General features: G+C 39.3%; 1 protein-coding gene and 1 long non-coding RNA gene across 2 annotated transcripts in view; one reads left to right on the top strand and one right to left on the bottom strand.

Moving 5' to 3' along the window:
• Positions 1-15,918, bottom strand: part of LOC309614417 — a 33,599-nt gene extending 17,681 nt beyond the window's left edge. Inside the window, exon 1 of the long non-coding RNA XR_014236163.1 lies at positions 1-15,918. This exon is cut by the window's left edge and continues 15,542 nt beyond it. This is a non-coding gene — a long non-coding RNA (uncharacterized lncRNA).
• The window catches only part of CBLN4 (cerebellin 4 precursor), a 331,585-nt gene that overhangs the window by 297,091 nt on the left and 17,412 nt on the right, over positions 1-17,082 (top strand). The window lies entirely within an intron of this gene.

Consider the following 17,082-nt stretch of genomic DNA (forward strand, 5'->3'; position numbering starts at 1 on the left):
TGTTACCCCAAGATTCTTTCATTCATTTTTCAGGCATTCATTTCTTTCTCTCTTGACCTATTTCAGATACTGTTTTAATTACTAGGGATGGGAAACATCTAAAACATGTCCTCTGCTTTATAGTTAAGATTTAAGGGGCAGACAAACATGAATAACTGGCTATAGAACCAGGCAAAATAAAAGAAATTCTTAAAAGAATATAAGCAGCAATGTTCATTGTTGAAGAAAAATAAACTAATTGTGATCACCTTCCTCATACTGGAAAACTTCAGCAACGGTCAAGACAATCTTACATAATTCTCTCTGCCAGTATAGAAACAGCCCCCCTTGCCCTGGCAACTGATTCCATTAGTAACAGTTACCCACAGGGAGGATATTCAATTTCCCTGACCCTGGTTTTTTTGTTTAAAAAAATAAAAATCAGCCTAACCTGAGCCAAGTCACTGCTTGACTTTTGAAGCTTGAATCTTCTAAATCCTTTTAAACCTACAGTCACAACAGAAACACACAGTAACAAGCATTTCACAAATAAACACAACATGATTATCAGAGGGTCTGATGGGGTGAAATGGGATACAAGGAGAAAGGGGAGCTCCACACTGGATATGGGTGGTCTTGTGACTCCCAGCCTAGGAGGACACTTGATCGTGCCTGACGTGATTTCCCCATCGACAGACAGCTACTCAATGCGTTTGTTATGCGTTCGTTGTCAGAGAACTTGTCACAAGTCTATTCTGTGAACTTATTTATTTATTTCATAGAGGAAGAAGAAGAAATGTTAAGCATTGACTGATTCAATTCTCATACATTTAAGACTGAAAAATACATACATACAATCATTACATATCTTGACATCTGCCTCTTCCCCAAATTTTCACTGTTCCTTGCTATCTTCTGTCTCTGTGCTTTTATCAAACAACACAGTCAGCCCTTAAGCAACTGCTTAAGCAAGATTTGACTTTAGACTGTTCTTAAAAAAAAAAAAAATCCTCACTATGTCTAGAGTCAGACTTGCATAATAATGCAGATTTCCACTCCCAGATGGAGTAAAGAGCCTCAGGGTGTATGCAACATGCAAGCTAAATTTTAACATTAATGTAAATCACAGAGGCGAAGCTGATGGTGTGGGGTAAATCCTTTGACTTCGGTTCCTCTCTAATCACATTCCCCTGGACTCCAAGCCATCCTTCACATGGCACCTCATTGAAATGAGGAGAGGTACCCAAGTTTCAAACCAACGATATAATTACATTGAAAGTTTATCCAATGAGAAGACTTAATGCCAGTTCTAAAGAGCTTTATAGTTTCTTTTTTATATATAAATTTATGTATTTATTTTTGGCTGCGTTGGGTCTTCATTGCTGCGCGCAGGCTTTCTCTAGTTGCAGCGAGAGGGGTTACTCTTCATTGCAGTGTGTAGGCTTCTCATTGCGGTGGCTTCTCTGTTGTGGAGCACGGGCTCTAGGCATGTTGGCTTCAGTAGTTGTGGCACGTGGGCTCAGTAGTTGTGGTTTGCAGGCTCTAGAGCACAGGCTCAGTAGTTGTGGCACACGGGCTTAGTTGCTCCGCGGCCTGTGGGATTTTTCCGGACCAGGGCTCGAACCCGTGTCCCCTGCATAGGCAGGCGGATTCTTAACCACTGCACCACCAGGGAAGTCCCAAGAGCTTTATAGTTTGTAAATGATGTGTTTATTTTGGAAAATAAATAAACTAAACAGTGACTTTTGGAACAGAAGATTGTGTCAAGGTGAAGATGGATGGAATGCAAAATGGAAAATTTTTAGAATGCCTAAATTCCTCAATCAAATAGACCAACGCTCTTCAGAGACTATAAATGTTATACAGGATTACTGGCCATACAAGGGTTGCTTGGGATGGTTGTAAATCCAGCTTAATCTGCTTGAGGCCACCCCCCACCCCAAAGCCATCTAATATAAGACTAAAATCTAAGCATAATATAACTCGTAAAATGCAGTTTCATGACAATACAAGCAAATATAATTTAGATTTAGCTTATAGAAGGGAAAAAAACAACTTTAAGGTAAGGAAAGAGCTCAAATGAAGGAAAAGTCAGAGTTTAGAGCATCTCTATAGTTTTAACCCTCACTATGGTCAATTTTCTTTGGCACAAACGCTAAGTTGGTGGAAAGGATCGGCTTTAGAACATGGGTGTTAGTGACTAGCACTAGATGATGTGCAGTTGATTAAGTACTTCCTTCTTGCCGACCTTACATTATTTGCTCTCACACAAACCCATGTTTTGATATTATTTTCCTGCTTAAAAGATACGGAAAGGGGCTTTAGTGGTATTAATAAGTAGCCCAAACCCTATTATTAGTGATGAATAAAGACAAAAGTCAGACCCAGGTCTTTCCTTCCAACTCCATAGTCTGTCTCAGCACTAAGAGCCCTAAGTGTCTGCTGTGTTAGGGAAAGGGCTTTGGATTGTTCTGCAAATACACCTCCTTGGGATGGATCAAGATGTCTGCCTCATTTTTATTATTTTTAAGTCTACTTACCAACCTTCTTAAACAAGATTTGGGGAAGGGCAGGCAATAATTTGATGTTAGTCCATTCTTAGGGAAGAAACTTCATGATGTCTTGAGCCAAGAAAATGACAGATTTCCTCCTCAAAATGGAATATACTAAGTGGAGCTGCAGTGGGATCCTAGTTGTAGATATTGATGAGATTGTAAAAAGTTGCAGTGATTGTTGAGCAAGTAAAATAGTCGAATGCCTTTCGTGTGCCCTAAGAACACGTAGAGGTATTTGTGGTTCCTGGCTGCTTGGTATCCAGTTCCATAGCGCACTCACCACTTTTTGGCGGGGTAACTTACAGTGCAACTCCCTTTTGGAGAATTATTGGTGAAATTAGAAATAAAGATACCTCGGTCTTCCCTAGTCAGTGGGGGAGCACAGGACCCCAGCTTGTGCTCTTAGACTCTTTATCTGTGGAGGTTGAGTCTTGAATGGAATGGACTCTGACAAGGATGGAGAAAGCAAATGATGGGACTAATTCCTCCCAGGAGCTCATGCCCAGATGTGATGACTGATTAATATCTGCTACCTGGACACCAGCTGTTGCACCATTTTGTACCCCTTTCAAGCCAGGTCTTTGAGCTCTTCAATGATCATGTCCTACCTTAAATTTATGATCTTATGAAGGAGACCGCAAAGGGCACTTCAACTCAAATAGCACCACTTCCAAGAAGCCATCCTTGACTGCCCCCTCTGAAGTAAGTGCCCCACCCCACTCACTCCCTATTATAATATCCAGTTTTAATATCCTTCCCAGCAGTTCTTACTCTCTGACCTCATCTTGTTTATTGTGTATCTTCATATGTTTGAGCAGTTGAGCCTCATAGAGTTTTCTGCCAGCTACAGCAGCACAGGACATGGAAAGTGTTTCCCACATGTCTGGGAACAGTTGGTTTAAGGACATCCAGAGGGTGTGAAGAGGCTTCACAGTCAGGAAGAGGAGGATGCAGCTGGTTCCATGGGCTAGCAGATAAAAGCCAGATGGGAACAAGGGTGTCTGTAGACGCCAAGGTGACAGGAAGAAAATGCAAAACTCTAGATTGTTGACTTACTTTCTAGCTCCTGATTCAACACTAGGTGTGTTTGTGTGTTCTGTTGCAGAAATAAAACACACTGAGAAAATATTTTTTTGTACACTTGAGCTTAGACTGAGACTTATACCTCATAAACATGATTGTGAATTCCTCAAACAATATGGAGATATAAAATGTACTGTGGGTCTCTTCTAATCCTATCCCTGGAGGGAAGCACTAGCAACTCTTCTTATAATTATGTCAACAGAGATACAGATATAAGTATGTACTTAGATACGGACAGAATCACATCTCTAGACAGAGCGATAGTCATCGATGAATGAACAAATAGGATAACACCATATGTACAATTCAGAATCAATTTTTAGACATTAGAAAACAGCTTTTTTGAATTTGAGAAAATGAAATATGTCAATCATTGATAGATTGACAGCTGACAATGTCAATTAGGAATAAAGTGTATTTTCTTTTTCCATATAAAGCTCCTTTAGCTTTGAAACTTTGGATCCAAATTGCTTGCTGTAATCAAGAGGCCAGCAGGGTAAGATGAATTGTTGCTCTAAGAGTGGGTTCCTTGACAAGAAGAATGAACTTGCACTGGCAAACTCATGAAAAATCAAAGATATTTAGTGCATGACTTTGGAAATGAAAATTATGTACAAGGAGTTTGTTCTCTGATTAATTACAATTAGAGAGCTCTAAAACCAAAGTAGATTAATTAAACCCCCTCAATTAATTTTTCTCTAAGAACTTTGGGTATGAAGAAGCAGAAAAAATGCTTTATTATTATTTTTTTCCTCTCAGAAACTATCAACTGAAATAATCTAAACCTCAGGGGTACCTTGGGAAATACACACAGTGCATTTCTACCAGGTATTTAAAAGTTTACTGAATCCTTTCAGAGAGGTTGTGACTGCCAAATAAATTTCTGAGGGTATCAGAGTTAATAATAGAATGATCCCAGTGTTTATTTGGCTGAAATTTTTAGGTTATCATTCATGTTATTATTATTTTTTTCATGACCAAATGTAATTGACTGATGCTTTCAGGGTTGAGAGGAAAAAGAGCCAGTGAGTATGTTTTCTTGAATAAGGGCCGTGTTTAAGATTTAGGGCCACAGACTCTACCCTAAGTGTAATTAATTGGTTTGAGTGTTTACATACAACCAACGTGTAGCAAGTGTGTGTGTCTTAGTCCATTCAGGCTGCTATAACATACTACCACAGACTGGGTAGCTTATAAACAACAGAAATTTTTCATGGAGGTTGGGAAGTCTAAGATCAAGGAGCTGGCAGATTCAATGTCTCATGAGAGCCCACTTCCTAGATGACCATCTCTGCTGAAACCTCACATGGTGGAAAAGGCAAGGGACATTTCTTGGATACTTTTATAAAGGCACTAATCCATTCTTGAGGACTCTGCCTCATGACTTACCTCCCAAAGGCCCCACCTCTTAATACCATCACTTTGGGGGTTAGGTTTCAATATACGAATTTTGAAGGGACATAAATGTTCAGATCTTGGCAATGTGTGTACTTATATACATATATATAAATGCTCTATTTTTGTCAAGCTAGATATTTATCTGAATGCAAAATGGCAATAAATACTTAAATGACATTCTAAAGTCCATTTCTACTCTTTAGGTATGATGATAAACTTAATGTTAATTTCTGTGATTACAATTAGCCAAGTTTCTAAGGGTCAGATGTAGCCTAGAATATGTGAACATGAAAGCGAAACTGAGGAAGTATAAAAATGTACATTTTGCATTTTTATCTGGGGGAGGAAATAGATTTGATACATTTTCTTTCCTTCCTACACAACCTGAAGGATAATAAGCTTCAGCACAGATCAACCAAGGGATGCTGATGGGGAAGTGAAGAGACAAGAGAGTGATTGTTGAACTCACAATTCATCTCGGGTTCTGGGGGATGAGATCACGTAGTAAATAGAGAACACACTGCTGACCTCATCTTAGATCCTGCCAGAAGAAGTGAGACTTCCAAGGCAATCAACAGACAGAACTGAACCTCCCTTTGGAGCAGAGATGCAAGACTAACTATGAAAGGAGGCATTTTTCAGACATCAAGGGAGAGTACTGGCAGCAGAAACAGGTTGGACAGACTCAAGAAGTGTCAGCTTGGTTTTCCAAAAGCACTGCTTTTTGGGTGGAGTGATCGAGCTTAATGCTCTTACAAAGAACTTACTCTCTGAGTTTCCGTCAGATATTAGAAGAAAAAAGCGTTTCCTAATCCAAACAGTGAATCTGGAAGCATTTATTGAGTGAACCAGAAGGAATCTAGCATGGTGGTAAGCAAAATGGTAGCTCCAAAGAATTATAAAAAATGGTCTGTAATGAGGAGGCTGATTCCATTTTTTGAAGTCTGACTGCTGATAGATTTTAAGCCTCAGCCCTCTCTCTTCCCCTTGCGCCCACATCTGTATAGGGAAGCTTGCTGTTCTCTCCTTTGACACCAGTGGGTCATTGAAACCATGCAAGCCCCTGCTCGGGAGGGAACTCTCACCCTGGCTGCGTCCTTACCCATAATAAAAACCCAGGGCAGTCTCTTTTCTTTGCTCTCTCTCAAGCCATTTCTGACCTGCTCAAGATGCCGGCCCTGCTCTCCCAGAGACCTCAGTTACATAAATAATAAACCTTTACACACCCTCCTGGTGTGTGTGTGGCATCATCAGCCTCCACATCTGACCCAAACTTTGGGTGGGATCCATCCTGATTTTTAAGTGGTGACCATGACATGGACCTTATCCTTAGGGAGCTTATAATGAAATGGGAGACGTAACACCTGTCATAAGTCAGTGTTAGGTAGAGCAACCTCCCTGCACATGGTAGGTCTTGAATGAAGGCTGTCGAGAATGATAGTGTTTGCATTTGTTACATCCTGAGATCATATCAGCACATGAGCAATCAACTGATTTTTTTTAAATCACTTTTTATCTCCTACATAAATGAAGTGTAAGGATGAAGGTGACTTTCTCTGAAAGTGAAAACATTCCTTCCTTTATAGGGAAAGGCAATTAGGCTGAAGATTGGAATTTTCTTACCTGGAGAAAGAGGGAATTAGCATTTTCTAAAATTTTGATGTCATATTCTAATGAACTAATTATGGGCTCCCTAACTGAAGGGAGTAAATGTAAAAGAAGTAATGAAGATTATGGTGTGACGGGCAAATGGAATATGAGGCAGAACATTCTAGAAAACTAAAGGACATGGGAAGACGAGAGGGACATTAACCCTGGGTATCCTAAGCTGAAAGAATGGACCCAACTTGGAGGTTGTTACCTAGCAGGTGAACCAAGAAAAAGACTGCTGTGAAAGATGCTATTTAAATTAAGACGTATTCCTTTCAGCCCAGCATCCTGGTCTTCATTTAAGTGGAGATGATGCCATTTGTACCAAGCATCCCACTGGTTGACCCAGAAGCAATGCCCATCCCGTGAAAGGTGTGTCACAACAGTACCTCTACGAAGAGAACCATATGGTTAAAAAGGACCACTGCACACACAATGTGGTACTAAGAAGGAGGCTCCAAATCTTCACTGAAAGAATTAAGGAGCATATCGGTCCACCCTGAGCCCGGAGAGTGCCAAGCAGATGCTGCTGACATAGGTCTACGTTAATAATTGAAGCACATTTTGTGAGGCACGGATGTCCTTAGCATAAACAAAGAGAGTTAGAGAAAAGTTACAGTTCTTCAGAAAAGTTTTATGGTAGGCTTTAGGAATATTATGAAAAGTATAGTTGAGCTGAGAGGGTTTTTCATGGGTGGGACTGTCATTAGCAAAGGCTGGGAGGTGCTAAAAGGGAAAGGACTGTAGTGACACAACTAAGAAAAATATCCAGATTGGAAAGCAGAAAGAAAAGTTGGTAAAGGAGAGTAGGGGTCAAGACACCAAGAAGAAGAAATTAGGTTCACCATGCCTGCCCAAAGGGAAATCTACTAGTTTATTATTTGTATCTGTATGTGTTTGTAGAATATATGCCATCCTTTTAGGCATCTGGATCCCATTTAGTGAGTTCCATGAACAAAAGACATGTTCATGTGTTAACTGGGAATAAATTCCTGATGAAAACTCACTCTGTAACATGTGGGATGTGAAGTTATGTCAGGTAACCTATAACTATATTTGATGTCTGCATCATCATACAGAGAGTTTAGTTTTGAATTTATAAAAAAAGATATTTGCTTCAATTTGAAAAAAGTTGTATAGGAGGCAAGTTATAGCAAGTACTGGGGATTTGCCAGAAGTATGTATATTTTGATCTCACGTATGATGCACAGGTATGGAATCTGAAATTTTACCAATGGCAGGGTAGGAATCTGAAGCCAGGTCAGTTCATATAACCTTAGACCATTCCAAGCAGTCAGTGCATGTCAGAGCACACAAACTCTTCTACATGGATTCTTCCAAGCCCCAGGACACATGGGAATCCAAGAGGAAAAAGAACATATGCCTGTCCCAAATAGAAGCTCATAATAAAAAATTATAGGAGGATATGATCCACCATGAGGGACAGTCATCTGTCCCTCATGACAGTTGAGGGACACAACTGTCAAGGCGGAATTTGCACCCCCATGAGACGTGAGATACTAAATCAAGTTAGAAAGATCCAAAATATAAATATGTTCAAAAAGACCTTCGTCCATTAATTTGAAGTTCAAACACAGGCAAACTAAAGTATGGGGTAAAAAGTCAGGAGCGAGATCATCTTTGAGGTGGGAAGAAAGGGCAGTGACTCAGAGAGACACATGGGGGTTTCGGAGATGCTGGTGAGTTTCTATTTCTTGATATGGGTGCTGGTTATCTAAGGTTTTATTATTATTATTATTATTACTATTATTATTTTTAAAAATGTATTGAACTACATCATTATGGTTTGCACTATTTCTTTATGTTTGCATGCATCAATCAAATTATTAAAAAAGAAAACAGGGCAAAAAGGCATTTTTAGGTATATTCAAATTAAGAAAGTTAGCCTCTCCCAAATTTACTGAGAGAATTGTTAATGATATACTTTGGTGGGAACAATCTGAATCCATGAAATTTTTACCTTTTGACCACCTTCTCCCAATTCCCCCACCCTTCACCCCTGCCTCAGACAACCACAAATCTGATCTCTTTTTCTGTGAGTTTGTTTTTTTTAGATTCCATACATAAATGAGATCATACAGTGTTTGTCTTTCTCTGTCTGACATTTCACTTAGCATAATGCCCTCAAGATCTACACTTGTTCTTGCAAATGGCAGGATTTCCTTCTTTTTTATGGCTGAATAGTATACACACACACACATACACACACACCCCAGAACAAAGCCTGAGCTGTGGAAAGAGGCAGATCTGGATCAAGCCTGATTCTGTTTTATACATTCAACATTTATGGACCACCTATTAAGTTCCAGGCACGAAATACGGACACTTGCAAAGCCTACTTAATCTGTCTGTGTCTCATTTTCCTCATATAAAGATAAATTCGATGAGAGCAGGACTTGTTTCCAAGATATCTGAACAGTATTTAACACACAGGAGGTCTTCAAAATATAAGCTAAATGCAAAGATTATACTTCACATGTTATTGTCAAGATTAAATAAAATAATGCATATACAACATTTAACATAGCAAATAGACAATGCTCAGAAATGTCAATTACTTTTCTTACTTCCCAGGAAAAAAACAGTCCAAGAAATTTGACTAGCGTTCTTTTAACTTTTTCCATTTTTCCTAATAGATTAAATAAATACATAGCCTTTTAAGGTATAGTCATATAGATATAGTTAATCAGATTGGAGAAAAATGATAGCAGTTAAATAGATTTGGAAGAAAAGTCATCATCACGAGGGTCACCTTTTCAAGCCCAAAACCGAAAATCTGTAATCTGCCTGCAAAAGATCTCTGCAGTGCACGAGAGGGTAAAGCAGCAGATTTTTCTGCTGCCTCTGGAGGAATATATATCTGCTGTAGTTATCAATTCAGCCACGGAGAATAATTTAATCATATTGTAAATGACATCCCAACAAAAGGTCATCAGATCTATCAGGCCCTCATCAACTCAGGAATATTAGACCTGCTTTATTGTTGTTGGAAAATGATACAGTGCCTCACTCTACTTCATAAGGAAACTGGGGAGTCAGGAAAATGTGTCTGAGCTGAGCAGTGAAAACCCTGGGGCCCAGGTCGAGCAAAGCAGACAGCAGACAGTGATCCTCTCCAGCTGCAAATTCCCACGCCAGCTGTGGGGTTTCTTCTGACCTCCCCCCCTTTTTTCCTTACGGTGACTAAGTAAACCTGTTACAAAGTGATACATAAGCAAAAATCACTTAACCATACCAGAGATCTGGATCCCGCTAAAAAAAGGCATGCAGGGGGGAAAACAAAAGAAATAAAGAAGGAATTGTCAACATCTGTTGTTTAGTCAAGCAAGAGGCATTTGCTGTGGTGATGCACTTACTTTCCAGGTTAAGAGTGGCTCGTTGCGGGAGAGTGAGAAACGCAGCCTGTCACTCTAGCTCGTAAGGGGAGCTGGAGGAGCAGGTGGGCGGGGGTTTAGATGGGGTCTCTACCACCTGCTAACCACGCGCCCCTCGGCGGGTTGCTTAACTTTTTCTAAACTTCAGTTTCGTCATCCATAAATTAGGCTCCTACATCTCCCAACTCACAGGGTTGTTGGGACCATTAAACGAGAAAATGTAATGAAGATCTAAGCGCAATGAATGGCACAGAGCAAGAAAGTCAGTAATGTGAGTTATCTTGAATATTATTCAGTTAACTAAGTTCTAGACACTGACTTCTGTAATATTCCTAGTCTTTAGTTAAGAGATTCAACCCAAAGAAATGATCTCAGTTTGAACATTAGTCTTAAATTGCTAAAACGGATGACTGGGGGTGATTTTTGCATTTATGTTGTACTCAGATCAGCAGTCTTTGGACACATTTATAGTTGTGATGGTGGAAGAAGAAATAGTTCACCTAATTGAATTAATAAATCGGAAGGGGAGCAAGGATGGTGCATTGTTTTCTGTTGCTGCATAAAAAAATTTTTTTTTCACTTACTTAGCAGCTTAAAGCAACACACACTTATTATTATCTCTCGTTTTCCTGAGGTTGGGAGTCTGAGATGTTTTAGCTGGTTCTTCTGCTCAGGGTCTCACAAGCCTGTGATCAAGGTGTCAGCCAGGGCTGGGGTCTCATCTGAGGTTGGGGTCTTCTTCCAGGCTCCCTGACTGCTGTCAGAATTCAGTTCATTGTGGTTATAGGACTGAGGTCCTCAGCTCCCAATGTTCCCTACCATGTGGTCCACTCCACAGCACAGCGGTTTTCTTACTCAAGGCCAACAGGAAAGCATCTTCTCCTGTTTCAGATCTCTCTTTCTCCTATCTCTGTCTTTTGAGCCTCTTTCAGAAGGGCTCACCTGCTTCTGTCGGTATTACGCTGGGCACGCACACCAACGCATGGAGATCTTGGGGGCCATTCTGGAATTCTGCCTAACACAGATGGTGAAGGGAAAATTCCATAAAATTCCTGGAAGTTTGCTTTGTTATTAAAGCAATATTGGACAGATAGGTCTCCACTGGCAAAAAGTCGTAGTTGGTCTCTAAATCTAGTTTCTCTCTCACTCTAAGGATACGACCTCTCCCTGTGCTGCAGCTATATAAGGAGGAATAATGCATCTGGGAGGAAGTGAGGAAGCAATCACTATGGCCACGTATGCCAAAATATCTTTGCACAAGATTTATTTTCCCTAATTGTGCACGAACCCTTCTTTGCAATCCTATTTCTAACACATCCAAAAGGAGCACCATTCAGGTCTCACCTAGAGGGAAAAATATTATCGGCCTAATTTAGTAGGCAAGGCTCCAGTTGCGTGATCTGATTCATTATGCCAGAGTTCAAAACCCTATTCCTCTTCTCACTTTTGCTGCAGTTTGAAAGGAATCCATGCCTGGCTGTATCCTCCCAATTGTTTTGAGTGGTGGCTTCAACTCAACCCCAGTCTGAATTATCACCAAGCCTCCAGCCTGACATGTTAATCTATCCAGACTCCCTGCCGAGGCTGCCTAATAGGAAGCCCAGTGATAACAGGGAATAAATAAGTCACGTCACCTTCCCGTACCCGGAAACTGTAGAGTCTTAGCCAGTGTTTACCCAGAGCTTGTCAGATTTATCTTTCAGATTCTGGGGGAAAACGCGTGAAGGATATGAGCACAGGGGAAAACTCTAAACCTTTGGGGGTGCACCACTCAGAGCTTCAGCCAATTATCCAAGATTCATTATGCAGTGGTTCAATTTTTTTTTCAATATTACTTTTGAAGGATTTTCAGTCTCTTCTGGTATCTCTAGATATTTTTTCTGTAATTTCCTTTTCCTAGTTTTGGAGTATTCATTTGCGAGGACGACGCTGGTGACAACACGCAGTGTACAACACCTCACTCACACAGGCACTATGTATTTTGATTAGATAATAATTTAAACTTTTAATATGAATATTGGATTCTTGCCACGGACCCTCATAGCACTGTCCTTTTCCTTCATTGCACTCATCATAGATTATAATTATACATGTACTTGGGTGATTCTTTGATTATTTTTCCTTTTCCCCACTAAGCTCCATGTGGGCAGGGACTGAATTTGTTTTGCTCACTGTTGTATGTCCATGGCGTCCACAGTGATTATCATAGAGTCAAAGGGTAGAATGTATTTGTTGAAAGAATTCATGGTTAAGTGATTAAATAGATGAATGGGTGTTAATCCTCCAATGATTAGATATTCAGGATTCTCTATACAATGGCTTTACCTAACTCCTCAGTATTATAACAGACCCCAAATTCAGTCTGCCTAACTTCATAATCAGCGCATGTTCATTTTAAAAATTGTAAAATGCTAAAATCACAAATAAAGCTTTTTTCATTGTGCTATTGCCTAGAAACAATTATGGCTCAAGTTTGATGTATAGACTTCCACCCTTTTTAGTCATAATTGCACAAAATCGAATGTGTATGATATTTATTAACTTGCTCTTTCACTTGATATATTGTGAACATTTTCCATGAAATATTGTCCTTAACTCAGTGTTTAATAATCATCGGGTATCCCATCATATGGATGAATAATAATCCATTTAACTGAGCCTCTATTTTTTTGCACATGAAATTTCTTTCTCAAATTGCAGGGACCCAGAGATGTCAGGAACACTGCCAGACAGAAGGGCTCATGACATATGGTCCCGGGGACTGTCTTCTGCCTTACCCTCACATTAACAGTGTCTTACTATTTTAAGACAGTTTGTATCTTATTAGGTGAAAACAATATATGTCTCAATTTAATGTTTCTTTCCTAGATTTTTAGTGTGATTGAACATTTTGATGGTCTGTTTGATGCATCAACTTGGCTAAGCTACAGTGCCCAATTATTCAACCAAACACTTAACCTAACTGTTGTGGTGAAGTTACTTTGTAGATGTGATAGAAGTCTATAATCAGTTTATTTTATGTAAGAGATATTATCCTGGATAACCTGGTTGGCCTGACCCAGTCTGTTGAAAGGCCTTAAGAGCAGGGCTGGGGCTTCTCGGTCAAGAAGAAAGTCTGTCTGTGGACAGTGGTTTCAGCCTGTGCCCGAGAGTCCCAGCCCTTCTAAACGGCCTGCCCTATGGATTCTGGATCTGCCAGCCCCACAGCTGCCTAAGCCAACTCCTTGCAATAAAACCCTTAATATACCTGAAACTAACATAATATTGTAAGTCAACTACACTCCAATACAAAATTTTTAAAAAGCTACGCAAAATTCCATAATATAGAAAGACCCCAAAAGCCTTAATGTATATCTCCTACTGGTTCTGTGTCTACGGTCAGACCCTGACCGATACAAGCAGTTTTTATGCTTTAATTTTATGAATTGCCCATTTATTTCACGTTCCCATGTTTCTCTTGGCATATGCTTCTGTTTATTATTAGTGAGATGAGTTCCTTTGTCAGGTAAGGTCATCTTTTCCCTGTTTTCGTATTTGGCGGTGTCAGTCCTCTGTGTTATTCAGAACTGACTAATACATACATAGTATTTCATTAATTGCAGAAATATCTCAATGGGAGATTGATTGGAATGAAAGTAAACTTATGAATAAAATTGGAAGATGTCATATCTTCATAATATTGTTTCCCCATTCAACAAGAATAACGTGGTGGAGAGGATAATGTCCCCTCCAGACGTCGTGCGTTAATCTTGGAACTCTGTGGCTATTGTAACCTAACGTGTGAAAAAGGGGTTTGCAGATGTGGTGAAGCTAAAGCTCTTGAGATGGGAAGATTATCCAGGATTACCAGGTGTGTTTAATGTAGTCACAAGGACCCTCGTAAGGAAAAGTCTATTTTCAGTTGGATTTTCTATTACTTGAAATTAAATATTCCTCACAGACACAGTTCTTAATGTGGATTTAGGTAGCCTTTGAATTTTAGCTGAATAATCTATGGAATAATATTTTTTTTAAAAATGGCTCTTCAAATACTCCAAAACGATGGTTAGCGTTACCATTTATTTCTTCTTAATCTGAAAACTACACAATCCAAGGTACTTTTTTCTGAAAACAAAACATGGGTCCTAACTCAAGGATGGTGAGACACCAGGAAGACAAAATACCTGGAGGAAAATACATATTTAAAAAGATGGTGAGAGAAAAGAATAACTCTAAAGAAGGCAAAGATTTTGTCACTTGGCCTGAGGACCTTTTTCCTGTAAGGAATCTATAGGCAGTAATGCATGTCATAATCACTATACAGTGGTCAGGAGAGATGAGAGAAATTTAAAAATTATCCCTTGTTCTTCTGGCCAGGATAAGCAGAAATGTTGAAATAAAATCCTAGGAACTGACACAAAGGCAGGTGAGAAGGCTGCTGTTTAATATAATTAAAGACTGGAGAGCATAGAATGAAGGGAAAGAGAACCTCCCTCCTTGTCCACCAGGGAGCTGGACTTTTCATAGGTGTTTCTATTTGAGAGGGAGAGACAGTATTATGAAGATGGGAACCAGAGGGAAGTGTGGGAATTTGCAATTATGGTTGAATGGCAATTGCTTATATTTAAGAGATGTTCAAGATTTTCCCCCTTTTAAATAGCGCAAACTCTATGGAAGGATGGGCATTATAGAAATTTTAAAATAAGAGTGACAAAAACAAAACAAGGAAACAAAAAAAAATCCCTGATCACTAAGAACCTTATCACCCTAGCAAATCAACTGCTTTCATCTTATTTGCTTAACATGTCTGGTTTTACCACACACGCTATTATGATAGTCTATGGCCACTACTCTTAACAATATTGGTAATAATAGTAATGATAGTAGCCAACATCTTTTGAAAGCTTACAATATACAAAGTGTTATGGGTTGAACTGAGCCCCCCACCAAATTCATACGTTGGAGTGCTAACCTCCAGTACCTCAGAATGTGGCCTTATTTGGAGAAAGGGTCTTTACAGAGGTAATCTAATAAGAGGTCACTAGGGTGGGCCTAATCCAGTGTGAACGGTATCCTTAAAAAAGTGAAAATCTGGAGACAGACATGCACACAGGGAGAACATCGTATGAGGATGAAGGCAGAGATCAGGGTGATGCTTCCGGTAGCCAAGGCATGCCAAAGATTGCCAGCAAACCACTAACACTGAAGGGAGAGGCATGAAAAAGATGCTGTCATGGCCCTCAGAAGGAATCAACTCTGCCCACACCTTGATTGTGGACTTCTAGCTTCCAGAACTGTGGGACAATAGATGTCTTTAGTATTTTGTTACAGTTGCCCCAGCAAACTAACACACCAAGCACTGTATTAAACAAATTACACATAAAAAGTTACTAAATACTCAAAGAAGTGCTGCATGAGGTGGTTACTCATCTGATCCCTGCTTTTGCAGGTGATAAAGAAACAGACTGCAAGAGATTAAGTATCTCAAGAAGATGCACACAGTTCCTAATTGGGGAGCTGGGGACGCTCCTGCAGGTGGATCAGATCAGAGGGCAGGGATCGTGTTTTGTTTGGCTCTACATGCCGGCTTTGGCCTGTTGCTCTTAGCACAGGGTCTGACACATTCTCACTAAGCACATACTGGATAAATAGTTACAGCTCTACGGTTCTCATATAAATTAAATGATAACACAGATAACACAACATTCTAGTATAGGAATGTTCCATGTTCCTATATAGTCTTCATGATTTTTATTTTTAATGGCTGTACAAAACTCCATCAATTTCATATTACTGTAATTTATCTGGTCATTCTCCTATTGTTGGACATTTATGTTGATTTTAATATTTTACTACTACTATAAATAGCACCATGATGGATGTCTACTACTATAAATAGCACCATGATGGACGTCTTCATGCCCAGATATTTTCCCAGTTTTTTTAGATGGAGTGTTTCTTATTTCCTTGTGGTAAATCATCAAGTTTATGAACATTTCTACAGTTATTATAAAATGTATTATCAAATTACCTTAAAAAAGACTTCTGCAAATAAACCTTTTAATAGGCATGCATAAGTGTAGATATTTCACAATATTCACATCACTATTGAGTCAACATTCACAGTAATTTTTAAACCCTGTCAGGCTATTATTTTATGTTTTGAATTTGATCTTTTTGATTTAAAAATCTACTTTAACAAGTATCCTAACTGTGCTGTTTCTCATTCTCTTGTTAGAAACGTAAGTTAATTTTGGACTCCCAATGACAAAGCTAGTTTTAAATCCTGAGGTTAGTTACATAGAAGAATGAAAACACCAACTAAATGAGGTAATCAACTGATAAAATTGATTAAACTGAAGTCATATTGAACTAGCATACCAATTTAGTACTTGTCCTGATTAATGTAAATGGATACAAGTAAAATGTATTGATCAAATACACAAGTTGATCAAATGACAGTATCTAGTGTTCAACTGGCAGTTCATAAAACAAAGATAAATTTGTGATGTATTTCAGAATATCAAAAACACATACACATAGCCTTATGGGTAGTTTAAAACTGTAAAATTAAATACTGAAAATATGCAAGCAGGTTAATTGGAAAAGGGAAAGTTGCCCAAAGATGTAATTTTTTTCTGATCTCTAAGATATAAAAGGAAGAATTCAGTTTGCAATTGAAAAGTTAAAATGTTGAGTGATTCCTGGATACATTAAATTTTCTGTTCGGGATCTACTATGGTCAGCTCGGGAAACAGACCAACTCAGAGATGTTGTGCCTGTGCTGTGTGTTACCTGAGTGAAAGTGCTGAAGAAAGAAATAGCCTTTCTTATCCACTGGCTCTTAGGAAGTGGCCACCAAAGGGTGTGGGCTGGGAGGGAGAGAGGAGGATGAGAGAGGAGAGGAGAGGGGAGGAGAAAAGAAAGAAAAAGCAGAGAGAGAAAAGAAAGGGGGGGGATGAAGGGAGAAAAGAAAAGAGGGAGAGGAAAGAGAGGCTGGCAGGAAGGAGAGAGGGATGAAGAAAGATAGGGAGCTGCTAGTT

This window comes from Balaenoptera borealis (genome assembly GCF_965194805.1).
Source record: "Balaenoptera borealis genome assembly, chromosome: 16".
NCBI classification, from domain to species: Eukaryota; Metazoa; Chordata; class Mammalia; order Artiodactyla; family Balaenopteridae; genus Balaenoptera; species Balaenoptera borealis.